This window comes from Scyliorhinus canicula, chromosome 8 (assembly GCF_902713615.1).
Source record: "Scyliorhinus canicula chromosome 8, sScyCan1.1, whole genome shotgun sequence".
NCBI classification, from domain to species: Eukaryota; Metazoa; Chordata; class Chondrichthyes; order Carcharhiniformes; family Scyliorhinidae; genus Scyliorhinus; species Scyliorhinus canicula.
The window spans coordinates 48,198,098-48,214,861 of NC_052153.1; the positions used below are offsets into that span (position 1 = coordinate 48,198,098).

Consider the following 16,764-nt stretch of genomic DNA (forward strand, 5'->3'; position numbering starts at 1 on the left):
CATTTGGCACCATGTCAAAAATTGTGGAACACCAAAAGTAAAATAAGCAATTTGAAATGTGCAAAATACAAACATGCAAACTTCTGAACTGAAAAATTTACTTCAGCAAAGATTTATCTTTTTGCAGAAGTGTGTTTGAAAATCTTTCATAATGAATGGTTCACAATGGTTCAAGAGCTGGTTTATTGCTTTATGAATTTATATAATGTTGCTGATAACATGAAGTGTACATGATTTACTAATATGCAAATAAGAAAGCCTGTCTTCACATCATTGATCAGAAGAAAGAGCATTTTGTTCCCAAGTAGCTCTCAAAAGATCCAGCATTGCAACTTTTTAAATGCACAGTTCAACAAGAAATCATTCATTATATTTGATAAAAATCCTATAAATGTTCAGGTAACAAAACAATGTTCATGTATCCATGCAGTGTTTCCAGAAAAATCAGACTTCAACAGAAAGCTGAAAGCTTATGACATCTCATAAATTTGGAGGAAATTTAATGAAGCATTATAATGGATAAGTGACCAAAAGATAGACTAATTGGAAGTGTTTTGAAGACACTGATATATTTTATTTCCTACTAAGTAAGATGATTATTTATAAGCTTCAAGTAATTCAAGAAAGGTACCAACAAAATTAGGCTAAAATTATCAAAAGATTGAGGGCATTGTCTATTTAACATCATGTCAGAAACATTCACTAATTCTGCTTTCCTACATTTTACTTAGCCCTCACCCCCACCAACCAATTACATTATCTTCTAAGAAATGGAGTATGAAAATTCAATCACAGAAGAAAACTCCTATAAAGTGATAGAGCCATGCGTGTGGAAGATACTTCCATCTGAAGAGTTAGGTGTTTTACAGGGTAGGTAACAGTACTACCCTTCAAGAAGAAATTACCTTTGATATGCAACAACGCCTATACTTTTAGAACAATTAAATTGAAACCCCGAGACGGAAGTATCAGCTCTGAAGATACTAAACATAAGATCATTCCAAGGAGGCTCTACAATGACTTTTGACATGGGACAATGATTGCTTCCTGCTAAACCAGAATGCCATCTAGTAACTCAGTTGTATGTCTAGAAACAGGATGGTCAAGGCTGGCACAAGGCTGCTTTAACAGAGGTCAGGAGAAATGCAACAAATCTGCTTCTGTGCAAGGCAGATTATACAATTCAGAGATAATTATAAAGATGTTCAGAGAAATTTAAAAGCTATTTTAAAAGAAACTTTGAGAGAATTGGTTTAGTGCTCCTTACCTTCCAGCTCTCATTCTTTGAGATGGGATTGCAAGCATTATATAAATAGTTTTCATTACCAGCTGAAAATGACTAGGTTCCATGAGAGGAGTCGACAATGGGCAGGACGATGGAGTTGAGGCCAGGATGGGATCAGCCATTTACACTCTGAATGCTGTTGCTCATGACCTCAATTTCTGAGTCTTGTTTTATGTCTCAGAGATATATACAAAGACATCAACTGTCCAATCAATCCAAGCACTTAGAAAATTGAGGCTTTTTTGCTGCAGTTTATCCAACATTGTGATGGAAATGTTACAAAATCATGAAATGACAGGAGACAGTAGATAGAAGCAGACTGCACTTCCACAACAACCCATAGACACTAGCTTAAATAAGATATGGCAGAGAGAGTAATTCTTCTCAGATTGACAGAGTCTTTGTTTATGGCATATATGGAAACCATTAGGTTCATTAAGCCCATGCCAGCTTGTTGCAGTGCAATCCATTTCCCATTGAATTTCCATGATCTTAAAGTCTATTTCCCTCAAATGCCCATCCAATTTCTTTTTGAAATCATTCATCTGCCACTCTCAAAGGCAGCGAGTTCCAGGTCATAATCACTCGCTGTGTAAAAATGTTTTTACTCACATCATCCCCGTATCTCTTGTTCAGATCCTTAAAATGTGCCCCCTAGTCCTTATATCAATCAACTAATGGGAAAACTTATTTTTGTCGATCTTATTTAAATCCATCATAAGTTCATAAGATATAGGAGCAGAATTAGGCCATTTTGCCCATTCAGTCTGCTCCGTCATTTGATGCATTCCTCATGTTATCTACAATGCTGCAGACCAAGAGTTGGATTGCGAAATCAGCCAGAGCATCTCCTCCCTAGAACATGCGACCTAGGAGCAGGAGTTGCCAACCTTCAATGTGATCATGGCTGATCCCATCCTGGCCTCAACTCCATCGTCCTGCCCATTGTCCATAACCCTTCAACCCATTACCAATTAAAAATCTGTCCGACTAATTTATCAATCTTGTACAACTCTATAAAATCTCCCCTCAATCACCATTGCTCAAAGAACAACCCCAGCTTCTCCAACCTAATCTTGTACTTGGAATAATTCTGGTAATTTTCTACAGTGCCCATTTGCACATCCTTAAGTGTGGTAACCAGAACTGGATGCAATGCTCAAGTCGTAACCTAACCAGAGTTTTACAAAGGTTTAGCATAACTTTGTTGCTTTCATACTCAATACATTAAGATTGTGGGCCGGTTTAGCTCAGTTGGCTGGACAGCTGGTTTGTGATGCAGAGCAAGGCCAATAGGCGGGTTCAATTCCCGTTCTGGCTGAGGTTGTTCATGAAGGCCCCTCGTTTGAAGTGTGGTGACCCTCAGGTTAAATCACCATCAGTCAGTTCTCCCCCTCAAAGGGGAAAGCAGCCTGTGGTCATCTGGGACTATGGAGACTTTACTTTACATTAAGATCCCATATGCCTTGATAATTACTCTCTTAATATGTCCTGCTACCCTTCAAGATCTATATACATCCGCACACTCTCTAAACTGCACTTGTAAGTATATATGGCCACCCTCCCTATACCTTCTGTCAAAATGAATCATAATGTATTTCTAAATATTTAAATTCCATCCGCCACATGTACATCCATTCTTTTTGCTTATTTTTTTTAAAAATCACCCTCATTGTCAGCTACACCTCTAAGTTTGGTATCTTCAGTAAAGTTTTAAACATTACTCTATTTCAATATCCAAGTCATGTATTTATATGTATATAGTGGTCCTAGCACCGATCCTAGAGGAACACCACTCTATCATCCTCCAGTGTGAAAATAAATTACCACTTGTTGTCCTTACGTCAACTTTTTATTTTATACTGACCATTGTAAGGGTCCTTTCTGTTGATTCCCTTATTTCCCCTTTCTTTATTTTGCCTTCATCTTTTTCATCCATGAATGGTCATTGGATAGGTATCTTTAAGCTAAGCAGCAGGGGGAATTCAAGAAGTTGCAACATAGTGAATGATGCTGCTAGCTTTGGACAGCAAGACACAGACTTTTAGGCACCCAAGAGATGGGGTGGGACTCAGTTGATTGGCTGGTGGCTAATGAATTGGCAAAAGGCCATATTCTGCCTAATAACAGGTGGTGATTGGGTCCCTAAGTGGAAAGATTTTCAGAGTCCCAAGGAGCTCTGTTTTGAATCCTGGACACTCAGGGGAAGAACCTGCTCTTCGTTTTTCTCCTTTCTCTCTCTCACTCTCTAGAAAGGTTGTGAATTGCTGTGGTTGAGTTGCTGTATTTCTGAAACTACAGAAACCTGAATGAGTCTACAGTGAAAACCAGTACAGGCTGTAAACAGAGATCTGGATCGGAAAGCTTACTCTGACGGAACGTCTGCTTAAAGGCAACCATCTGAATTTTCTTTTACTTATTCTTTTCACCCCTCTCTTCCCCTCGGTTTGTCTTGTTTGTGTGTGTAGAGGGTGGGGGCAGGTTAAAGTGGGGGATTAGGAATTTGATTAGTTAACCAATTGTATTTACTGGAACGAAAGAGAAAATGCTGGACAATCTCAGCAGGTCTGGCAGCTTCTGTAGGGAGAGAAAAGAGCAAACGTTTCGAGTCCGCTGACTCTTTGTCAAAGCTGACAGAGAAACATAGGGCTGGTTTAGCACAGAGCTAAAGAGCTGGCTTTTAAAGCAGACCAAGGCAGGCCAGCAGCACGGTTCAATTCCCGTACCAGCCTCCCCAAACAGGCGCCGGAATGTGGCGACTAGGGGCTTTTCACAGTAACTTCATTTGAAGCCTACTTGTGACAAAAAACGATTTTCATTGGAACAATATAGAATTTATACTGTGGAGTGAGAATGAAAGATGAGTCATAGCCACAGAACCCAAGGGAAACCAGGTGCTAATAGCCACAGAAACCAAGGGGGAAGAGAGGTAATGGCAGTCCCCAGAGAGAACAAAAGATGTGAATGGTCATACAGCAGAGAAACTAACAACAGAGGTTAAACTGTAGATGTGAGGGGAGGGGAAGGGGGAAGCAAAGAGAAGAAAGGTTAAGGAAAGATGGATAAAATTAGGGGGATTAAATATATATTAAGAAAGAAATGGTAAAAGACTGTGTTTTACCATTTCTTTTTTTCTTAATACATATTTAATCCCCCCCAATCTTATCCACCTATCCTTAACCTTTCTCCTCTTTGCTTCCCCCTTCCCCTCCCCCCACATTTACAGTTCATCCTCTGATGTTAGTTTCTCTGCTATTTGACCTTTCACAACTTTTGTTCTCTCTGGGGACTGCCATTAGCACTATTTCCCCTTGGTTTCTGTGGCCATTGGCACCCGGTTTCCCTGGGTTTCTGTGGTTGTGACTCATCTTTCGCTCTCACTCCACAATATAAATATTTCCCACTTTCTGTCAGCTTTGACAAAGGGTCATTTGGACTTGAAACGTTAGCTCTTTTCTCTCCCTACTGATGCTGCCAGACCTGCTGAGATTTTCCAGCATTTTCTCTTTCGTTTCAAATTCCATCATCCACAGTAATTTGCTTTTATCCTGTATTTACTGGACATTTCATTATAGTTCATATTATAAATATAAAGTAATTGTGTTTAAACTTACAAACCTGGTGACTGTGATTATTGAGCAGCTAAGGGCCAAAGACTTTGGGTACTTTTCTAAAAATTATTGATCAATTCAATCGTCTTGTGACTCCGGGTCAAGAGGAGCTGGAATTGACTGCACACTAGCCCAGGATGGTGTAACAACATCTTATTCCATCAACCTCGATTTTGTTAACCAGCACTTTATGTGGCTGCTTGTTAAATGTTTTATTCAAATCCATATAGACAACACCCACTGTATTCACATCATCAACATTGTTTCCTCACCAAAACTTCAAGTAGATTCGCCAAACACGACCACCATTTACAAATGAAATGAAAATGAAAATGAAAATGAAATGAAAATCGCTTATTGTCACGAGTAGGCTTCAATGAAGTTACTGTGAAAAGCCCCTAGTCGCCACATTCCGGCGCCTGTCCGGGGAGGCTGGCATGGGAATCGTGCCGTGCTGCTGGCCTGCTTGGTCTGCTTTAAAAGCCAGCGATTTAGCTGAGTGAGCTAAACCAGCCCCATGTGGGAGCTGACTCTGCTTAATTAACTTAAACCTCACCAAGTGGCTGTGATTTTTTTTACCTGATTCGTATTTCTAAAACCCTTTCCACGACTGGTGTTAAATTGACAGGCTGCTGTTACTAGGAATATCCTTATATCCTTTCTTGAACAAGGCTGTCGCATATACAACTTTTCAACCTGCTGACAACTTCTTGAGAAGATTGGAAGATTATGGCAAGCCCTTTCACTCTCTTCATTCCCAATTCCCTCAGCAAGGGTCTGGGCCTTGTGAAGCCAAGCCAGGATTAGGGACCAAGTTAAGAGATTACATTGGACTTGTGGATGAAGGTAAAGGGGTTAAAGGCATATGGAAACAAGGTGAATAAATGTGATTAAGATTATGTGTGCACGTGTTTGAGGGGTGGTGTTTAAAACCGGCACAGACAGATTAAGCCAAACGTCCTGTTTCAGTGTTGCATTTTCTATGCATTCTACGCATCAAAGACGGTATTCATTCAGCAGTTGTTTATCTCTGTTGCAGTTAACCAAAATCAATGGGTATCGACGTATGCTACAACTAGAATTTGAACTGTAGATTTAAATTTGTATTTGAAGCTTCCCTTCTTTCCCTGTCCTAGATCCAGTTGAAGATCTACTTTTGGATTTTCCATACCCAGGTGGAGTTGTTTACGGTCCAAGGTAGAGAGTTAGTTCAGAAACAGCCTATTTAATAAGGTGGGCAAGGTTAATTTAGACCCCTTTAATTAACCTAAAAGATCCAGACACTTCACGTGAGGCCGAAACAAGGTTTTCCAAAGCAGTTCTCTGATATACAAAGCATAATATGATGGGAGACACAGTGGCTAGCACTGCTGCCTCACAGTGCAGGACGCTCTTTCCAAGGGTTGGTGCAGACTCGATGGGCCGAATGGCATCCTTCTGCACTGTAAGGATTCCTACCAGTTGACTAAAGTTTGAATTTCATTGCATAATAACTATCAATGAGCATTGAGTTTCATGTTTGGTTTATAAACACCCATTTTTTAAAAAAAAATTACAGTATCTTTACTACAAACAGTTAGACAATACTTTCACACCCACATTACTGGGGTCATTTGATTTTTGCACAAGATCATAAGAGCTGACCACTTATGAAAATGTTCAACTTCTGCAGCAATTTTCTATAAACCTGCAGAACAGGTTTCTGCATTTACTTAAGCAGAGAGATAATGGCACATCAACAGGGACACTATTGGAACACTGTAAATTCTTTCTATTGATATGCATCCTCTAAAATAGATACGGCCATCTTTTATCTTCTAAAAAAAGAGATATGCATTTTCCATACAGCTTTAGAAGTAAACCTAGCTTGGTGGCATTCATATAAAATGAGAGAATTAAACCATTTAATTAAATGGCACAATGGTGCAAGTCCTGGGACTGCCTTTGAGATATGATATAGAACAGGACATGCAACACCACCACGGCATTTTTATGCTGGTACTGCATGTATGATTTCCCAAAACCAATCAAGTTAGGCTTCAGTCCCATTGTGAGAGAGATATATTTGGGTGAAAAAATTTTGCTGCCCAACTTCATAAAATCTTTTGATTTGGAAAGGCTATTCTACTATTTAGTAAAACTAACAGCAAAAACATGGTTCATGACAACTCCCTTAGAAACTGCTGAGAATACATCTTCACATTCATCAAGAGAAACAAAGACCAGTTCAATGAAGAAGTGAAACATATCCTGTGCATTGAAAGAGTCTACCAAAGTAATTGAAATTTCTTGCCAGAGAGTGACTGCAGCATTATCTTCCTTCTTGCAATGTTTACCTTCCATATACTCCCAGGCAGACCCATGATCAGGCAATGGAGGAAATGACGAAGGAGGTGACTATGAAACGTTTTCTATTCTGAACCTACAATTCCATAAATGCTCACACGTTGTCCTTGTACCATTTCTAGGACAGCATGCTCTGTAGGACAAGAAGCTGAAATTAAATAACTAAATCTAAATATTCCAAAGTTGAATCCAAAATAATTAAGAGGAGCAGGAACAAGGTCCACTACATTTAAAGAGTGAGGAAAACTATATCAGAAAGATTGGTTACCTCCATGTTCCTTTCTTGGACTATATTCCCAACAATGGAAGACAATTTGATACTTACACTACTCAAGGATAATTGAAATTATTTTTGAAACAAAAGCCCAGAACACAGCTTTTAATGAAATATTAAATATTCCATAGAATCACCTTCGATCAGCTGTTCACATTTATATTATGTTGGCAAAATAGCAAAACATCCCATTGCTGTTCACAAAGGTATAATCACAGAAAAATGGTTGCCAAGCTGAAGGAGGAGACATTAAGATGGATGACAAGTGGGTTTCAAAAGAGGAGAATGTGCAGAGGTGGTTAGGTTTGAGGAGAGATAGATATTCCTGAAGCTGAGGTGCAGGCACCAGAAAGCATCTCTATTAATGCTGGAACAAAACAAGGAGGACATGCACAAGGGATCAAAGTTGGGTACTATGCAGAGTTCTGAGACAGAGGATTAGGTAGTTAGGCTGGAGGGGGTTACACAGATGGGAAGGGGCAAAGTTGGATGGTTTTAATAACAAATATGAGAATTTCACATTTAAGGCATATGGGGGGGGGGGGTGGGGGGAGGGGGGGGGCTATGTCCAAAGTACGGCAGGAATAATGAGTGGGCGGAATTTAATGCAGTAATGAGTTTTGGATGAATTGAACAACGTGGAGGATGGGAAGTCGCTCCGAAAAGCGTTAGAAAATGAAGAGAATGATAATTTTAGCAGCAGATAGGGTGATACAAAGTACGAATGGCGATGTATGGAATGAAAGTAGACAGACTTTTTCATGGAGGGGGCTTGGGATGGAATATTACTATTATATTCGTATCACTGAGGGCACAAAAAATCTTTATCTTATTAAATACGAATATGAAAGTGCAATAATTTCCTACAAAAATTCAGAGTACATTTCCACGCTAATTGTGCAGACTTACGCCAATAGTGACAATATTGGAACATTACAAATATATTAAGTTATTTGTATGCTTCCTCCTAAATAGGAAGGACCACCTCACAGAAAGCTACAAGGGCACACTGAAGACTTTTACCTTATGAAAAGATGATCTCCCTTGGAGGGTGATCTTTGCCTTTAATAATGTGCATCTTCCACACCCATAGCAGTAAAATCTAGTTTAGTAGAATGCAAATAAACATTGAGTAGACATTAATTAAGAACTACAGGGGTGTAAATTCTGGTTCGGAGGCAGTGGCCAGGGAGGTAGACTGAATCAATGGCAAGTGCTTGAACATTGTGGCAGGGGCTGGATAATTGCTTTGAATCTTTCCACTGTTTAACGGTAGCCCATCCAGGCTGAACGTTGGACCAGTAACCTGATACACAGAGGTAGTGGAGAGTCTCAGATGGTGGAAAGTAGAGCTGCGTGCCATCAGAATATGCTTAGAAGCTGATTCCATGTCTTTGGATAATGTGTCAGGAAACAGAGGTAGTTTTAAGTAATTTATATTTGTGGTATTAGAAATAAGGTGTAGATTTAAGTTTAATTTTGTGCTTCTGTATTTGAACGGGTTAATGACTTCAGTTTTGTTTAGATGCATGCATGCATGGTAATAAGAGTTTATGATGTGAAAACAAACAGGGTTTAAAGAAAAGCTTGGCTATTGCTTGGCAACCAGGGGCCACCTAGAACAGAACAAACTTTTCAGTTAGTTGTGAGCTGGAACCAGGAGAAGCTGGACAGAACAAGGGAGCTGTAGAGAGCAACTTTCCCAAAAGAATAAAGATCCTCAAAACCAGGGAATGGGGACAAAAAGAATGTCTCAGGAAGACAGTTAAATTAAAGGAACGAAGAACAAGAAGTTGGACAGGGTCCTGTTCAGTGAAGTTAAAGTAAAAAACAAAAGAAGTGCTCTGAGTTAGAGACAGAACCAGATTTAAAGTCAGCCAGGTGAGAGGCCAGACATCAGAGGTAAATCAAAAGTTTGGTGACATCTTAATACAACCTGTGAAACAATAGTGTCCTGTTGGCATGGTTGGGTAGCCGAGAGATTATGTGGAAGTTTGAATGCATGTGGCAATCCAAGGCAGAGAAGAAATGGAGATTGGAGATATTTGGTAAGGACAGAGGAATCAATGGTGGGGTTTAAGGGAGGTGACAGCACCCAAGGTGAGGAAATCATTTATAATGTCAACTGGCATGGGGGTCAGGACGCAAACTTCAGTGGTCAAACTTTTAGTGTGAATTGGATCAAGGGAGTAAGTGGGGGGGTGTTCGCAGATAAAACGAGATTCTAGAGCTTCAGTTGTCTAATAATAGAAACGGGATTAACTGATGAACTGTTATAGCTGAAGTCGTACTCACTTCATTTACATACATACAAAATAAGAGCAGAAGTATACAATTCAGCCTCTCAAACTTGCTCTGCCATTCAATAAGATCACAGCTGTGCTTCAAGTTCCACAATCCCATGTACCCACCGATGGGCAGCACGGTAGCCTTGTGGATAGCACAATTGCTTCACAGCTCCAGGGTCCCAGGTTCAATTCCGGCTTGGGTCACTGTCTGTGCCGAGTCTGCACGTCCTCCCCGTGTGTGCGTGGGTTTCCTCCGGGTGCTCCGGTTTCCTCCCACAGTCCAAAGATGTGCAGGTTAGGTGGATTGGCCATGATAAATTGCCCTTAGTGTCCAAAATTGCCCTTAGTGTTGGGTGGGGTTACTGGGTTATGGGGATATGGTGGAGATGTTGACCTTGGGTAGGGTGCTCTTTCCAAGAGCCGGTGCAGTCTCGATGGGCCGAATGACCTCCTTCTGCACTGTAAATTCTATGATAACCTTTGATTCCCTGGCCTAACAAGAATCTACCTACCTCTCCCTGAAAAACACTCAATGACCCTGCTTCTGCTGTCTTCTCAGGCAGAGTTCCAAAGTCACACAACCATTGGAGAAAAAAATTCTTATCTCTGTCCTAAGGGTGACCCCTAATTTGAAAACCGATCCGGACTCACCCACAAGAGGAAACATTCTTTCCAGATCCACCTTATCAAGACGTTCAGGATCTTACATACTTTAATCAAGCTGGCCCTCACCCTTCTAAACTGCAGTGGAAACAAGCCTAACCTGCCAACCCTTCCTCATAAGACATCCCACTAATTCCAACTATCAATCTATTAAACCACCTCTGAACCACTGCCAACATATTTACATCCTTCCTGAAATAACAAGACTAAATCTGTACAGTATTCTAGATGCAGTCTTGCCAATGCCCTGTATAACTGAAGCATAACATCCTTACTTTATGTTCAGTTTCTCTCAAATTAAGGATAGCATTCCATTAGTCTTCTTGATTACAAAGCGTACCTGTATACTAGCTTTTGGTGACTCATGCACTAGAATATCTATATTGTTCGGCATGCCAGAATTCTGCATTCATTCTCCATGGAAGCAATACCCTGTATTTTTATTCTTCCTGCCAAAGCGAACTACTTCACATTTTCCCCACATTATACTCCATCTGCCAGATTTTGCCCACTCAACCTATCTATATCTAGAAAGAACCGATGGAATGTGGGTTGTCTCGCCCCACCTCTTTGATGAATGCAGAAGCAAAGTTACAGCAAAGGTATTGGCGAGGAGCTTGGAGTCCTGCCTCCCGGGGAGGAGTCCAGACAGGATTTATTGTGGGGAGACAACTGTCGGCCAATGTCTGAAGGCTGCTCAATGTGGTTCTGACCCTTCTCCATGCCCTGAAACGGAGGTGATTATTTCTCTGGATGCAGAGGTATTCGATAGGGTGGAATGGAATTATTTATTTGACATCTTGGGCAGGTTTGACTTTGGACCTAGATCCAGCTTTTCTATAGAGCCCTCTCTGCCAGTGTCCATGCAAATGATTTAAACTCAAAATACTTCTGACTGAGAAGAGGCTTGAGGCAGGGATTATAAATGGAATTCCTTGCCCAGTGAAGTAGTTGAGGCTCCTTCATTAAATGTTTTTAAGATAAAGATAGATGGTTTTTTGATGAATAAAGGGATCAAGGGTTATGGTGTTCGGGCCGGAAGGTGGAGCTGAGTCAAAAAAAGATCAGCCATAATCTCATTGAGTGGTGGAGCAGGCTCAAGGGACCAGATGGCCTACTCCTGCTCCTAGTTCTATTGTCTCCTCTACAGTTTGCCCTGGCTATTGAACCTCTGGCTATTGCATCCACAAAGTAGGGAGGAATAGATAGAGGGGGCAGGGAGCATATGGTGTCATTACATGCGGACAACCTGTTATAGCATATGATGGGCCCTCTTTCCAGTACAGAGGAGATAATGAAGCTCCTCGAGAGCTTCGGCTCCTTTTCCAGATTCAGATTGAACCTGGGTAAAAGCAAATGTTTTCCGGTGAACGCCCCGGGAAGGGGAGCCGACCTGAGGAAGTTGCCTTTTCACCTGGCCAGGTCTAACTTGCTATCTGAGAGTCTGGGTGGCCCACGACTGGGTCTCATTACAGAAGCTAAATTTTGGGGTCCTGGTTCAAGCGGTGAAGGAGGATCTGAAGAGATGGGATAGCCTCCTGCTTATTTTGGCTGGAAGGATCCAATTGATTAAAATGAATATCCTCCCAAGATTTGTTTTTGATTCAGTGTCTTCCAGTTTTCCTTTCAAAGTATTATTTTTAACAGGAGTTAATAAGATGAACTTGTTTTTTATTTGGGTGGGTAGGTTTTTGTCCCCCCACAAAGGAATAGATAATCAGGGGTTTGTGTATTACACAACCCGTTATATTATTATTGGGCAACGAATATTGAAACGGTGCAGGGATGCCATAGAGAAACAGAGTCCATGTGGGGGCGGATGGAGAGGAATGGCCTGAGGGCATTGGTTACGGTTCCCCTTTCCGTTTTCCCCAATGAAATGAACTGCCAATACAGTGGCGGTGGCCACCTTGAAAATATGGGGGCAATTTAGACGGCACTTCAAACTAGGTCCTATGTCAATGTTAGCCCCAATCTGTGGGAACCATTGTTTCATGCCAGCGGTTTTGGATTCGTCCTTTGGGGTGTGGAAGAAGGGTGGGCTTGGAAAGCTTCAGGGGTTTGTTCGTTGATGGCAAGTTCCTGAGTTTTGAGAAGTGGCTGGAGAGGAGTAAGCCATCAAGAACTAACCAGTTTTGATATTACCAGGTACGATACTTTGCGCGCAAGGAGATTGCGTCCTTCCGTTTGCCCTGCCTCCCCACCACCTTTGATGGACAAAGTTCTTTTGGCTGCAAATGTAGGGCAGGGAGGGGTTTTGGAGATCTACCGTAGACTGATATCGACTGATCAGGTCCTGTTGGACGAAATTAAAGAAAATGGGAGGAGGAAATACGCCAACTCTACCTCGGAGTGTGCTCGACTCAGCCTGATACAATTCAAGGTGGTGCATATGACCAGGGCACCAAATGAGTGGGTTTTTTGCAGACGCAAGGGATAGGTGCGAGCAGTGCCCTGCCCATCATGTACACATGTTCTGGTCCTGTGCAGACCATAGTCCTGTTCATAGTCCATAGGCGAATCTTGTTTGGCTGGAGGTCCTCATCCCTACCCAGCGCAGCAGCATGGCTTGGCAATTTTTACACATAGAAAAAATCAAGTACTAATGAGTGGGTCGGCTGAAGGATTCTACCCCAGGTGGCAGCTGTTTATTTCCTTTTTCAGAGAGTTGGTCACCATCAGATGTTGGGGGGGCATTGGGGATTGGTTGTTGTTTCTTTTGGGTTTGTGGGGGGAGTGGATGATAAGGTTGAAATACTGTCAACTGTTGTACATAAATGGGTGTATTGGTGTTATTCTGGAAAATTGTAAACTAAATAATTTTTCTTTTAAATTGGGGGGACGGTTGGGCCGCAGGGGATACTTTTTGTGTACTGTATAAATCTGGTTGAATATTTTAAATGTTTGTAAACTGAAAATTTGAATAAAAACAATTTTTTTTTAAAAACCTATATATCCATCCGCAAACCCTTTGTGTCTTCTTCACAACGTACCTTCCTCCCTATCTTTGTTTCATCTGCAAATTTAGCTACCATGCCTTTGTTCCCCTCATCTAAGTCATAGCTGTGCTCCAGCACAGACCCTTACAGGACTCCATTCATAAAATCCTGCCAAACAGATAAAGATCCATTTATGCATATGCTATTTCCTGCCATCTTCAGTCCATCTTCTATCCATGCTAATTTGTTACCCCCGACACCATGAGCTTTTACTCTCTGCAATAACCTTTAATGTGACACCTCATCAAATGGCCTCTGGAAACCCAAGTGCAGAATGTTTACAAATTATAACAAATTAATTGGTTAAACATGATTTCCCTTTCACAAAACCATACTGACTCTTCCTAATTACCCTAAGTTTTTCTTCATGCCTAGGTATAACCTCTTTACTGATCAATTTTAACATCTTCCCATGATAGACATCAAGCCTATAGTTTTCTACTGTCTGCCTCCTTTGAATAGAGGGGTTATAATTGCTCCTTTCCAGAATCAAGTGAATTTTGAAACATTAATACCAATACATCTACTATCTTATTAGCCACCTCTTCTAAGACCTTAAGATGAAGTCAATCAGGATCTGGAGACTTGACAGGCCACCGCTCCATCAGATGCTCAGTAGCGCATCCCTGTGATCACAATTTCACCAAGTCCCTCTCCCTACCACCTTTCGATTTACATTCTCGCTCTTTAGAGAACCAACACTCGCTCATTTCGCCTTCTCTTTTGCTTCTTAAGATACCTACAGAAATTCTACATTTACATTTCTGGCTAGTTTTCTCTCCAATTTCTTTCTCGTGATTAACCTTTGTCATTCTCTAGCAATCATTTGACCCGCTACTCATCTTTGCAGTTACATGCTTGTTCCTCAAATTTGATGCTTTCTCTAACTTCTTCAGTTAACCACGGATGGAGAGTTCTCACTTTAGTTTTTTTTTTAAATAGTAAGAATATACTTATTTAGGATATTCTAAGATAGTCCCTTAAATGTCTGCAACTACTTCTCTATTCATCTATTCCCTAGCCTCGTATCCCCAGTTCACTTCAGTTAGTTCAGCTTTCATGCCCACCTTTGCTTGGTGTACAGTTCTAGGCCTCTGGTGTCTTTCTCTAGTGCTCTTTATCTATCTATGAACAGTTGACACTTGTGTAGGTATGCTATTTGCATGGAAGCCATATGAGATTAGTTTGATTCTATCCCCCACATCATCGTCACAGCCCACGGTTATGACAGGATTAGATAAGGTAGGCAAGAGAAAACAGTTCCCATTAGCTGATGGTATAAGGAATTGAGGACATGGATCTAAGGTTTAGGCAAAAGATGCAGGGGGAATGTGAAGGAGTTTTTTTAAACACAGCAAGTGGCAATGATCTAAAACTTGCTGCCCATGAGGATAGTGGAAGCAGAAACAACCAACAACTTCAAAAGAAAATTGGGTGGGCGTTTGAAGGAAATAGATTTGTAGGGCGATTGGGATAGGGTGGGGTATTGGGACTGATCAGTTTGCTCCACAGAGAGTCGGCATGGACTTCTAGTGTTAAATTACCTCCTTCTGTGCCTTGAATAAGTCTGAGATAAGGAAGAAAATAAAGCTCCTACAGCAGCCTGATTAATGGTTAAAATATGCTAGATTTATTAAATTAAAAACAGGACAACACAACTACTCAGCTGAAAAAAATTAAACTAAAATAGCACATGGAAAATAATGACTGAGATTCTCCACCAGTATCAATCATTAGGTGACCTGTAATCACAATGTGAACCTCAGTAATATTGAGCATACTCCTATGGATCTTCCAACCTCAAGGGATGAAAGCTGCAAACTTGCTAAGTAATAGGCATGTGAATCAATTGTACGTTGTGTTTTTCAATTAAGGGACAGTTTCTGGAAGTGAATCTATATTTGTCACCTAGTTTAGCAAAGTGTTGAATACAGAACACTCCATCCGTAGGGAGCAAGAGACGAATGGCAGGAAAAACCGAGGTGGAAAGAGAATAACAAAAGTACAGAACCCCAATATCAGACGACAGAAAGAAAACAGGCAAAAATAATTAATAATAGAATAACTATGCTCCAGAGGAGAAAGAAGAAAATGCAAAATGCTCAATAACAAACATAATCAAGAAACAATCAAGTCATAATAGCAAGTGGTTAGAAACCATGCCCTCCATAAAGTTTCCATCTTGAACCTGAATGTCCAGACCGGAATTATATATTTTTTCAGTTGAATGTGTGTTAACAACTTGCTAAATATCTAGTGATGCACAGATTCCTATGTACTTTTGAAATAGGTTAATGAGGAAACAAAAGTCAAGTGTAAGCATTTTTACATCAAGGAAAATATTTGTATTTACACTTTTAGCATTATGTAGGTGTATTTAAATTTATCAAGATGGAATGTCATTGCTGTAGTCCTGTTGGTCTACAAAATAGCCCTCAAGGATCCCAATGGTAGGGCGAGACATTCAACGATGACTGCAATGCAGGATTTCTTTTCCCTTTTCAATTTATTACAAGTAATAGTTTGTTCAAATATAAAGTTAGACATTTTCCTATATTATTGCACTGTTCCTATCTTGAAAGAAAGCTACAGTATGTGAATTCTTGTAACTTGCACTGGTCTATTGCAAAGCAGCTTGTGAAATTTCACACATCATGTGCAAAAACCATCAGCAATCTATTAATAGCAGCATTATCCCTTCATGCCCAGCCTTCATCATGCAGCCCAAGAAATTATTTCACCAAAGCCCAATTTATTCAGTCTCCAACCTTGCCACAAAATTAACGAGAGAAATTTGTGTCCTTTTGGAAACCTGTACATCCATGTGCCGTCTCTCGACTTTCACATTGATTTTTATCCAGTAAAATGCTGTGTGAATCACAGGCCTTGATCATCCAATAGAATGCAAAATAAACATAAGAATTGAATTTTCTCTCCCTTCCAATTTCAACTTGGAATCCAGCGAGTGATTCAAAAGTAACTGTCAATATTCGGCCATGTCTGCCAACAAAGGAAGTAGCAGTCATGCTTAGGGCTTCAAGGCAGGATGTCTGAATGACATTCCAATATTACATCAACTGACTGCAGATAAGAATTGTATCAATCTTAAAGCCACTTTTGCAAAGAGGAGATTTATAATCTGAAGATATGGAACTATTCTAGAGTTTGACTGTATCTTTTTCTGCACAAAAATAATTTCTCAATTACATGAGTCTTCTTAGAGTGAACTTCTTTCCAAGGCTTTTCCAGGTTATGGGAAAGCGAACAATGAAATTTGGCCAAATGTCAATTGTGCAAT

General features: G+C 40.5%; 1 protein-coding gene across 3 annotated transcripts in view; it reads right to left on the minus strand.

Moving 5' to 3' along the window:
• tnksa (tankyrase, TRF1-interacting ankyrin-related ADP-ribose polymerase a) overlaps window positions 1-16,764 on the minus strand; it is a 181,252-nt gene that overhangs the window by 72,532 nt on the left and 91,956 nt on the right. The gene's annotated exons all lie outside the window — the stretch shown is intronic.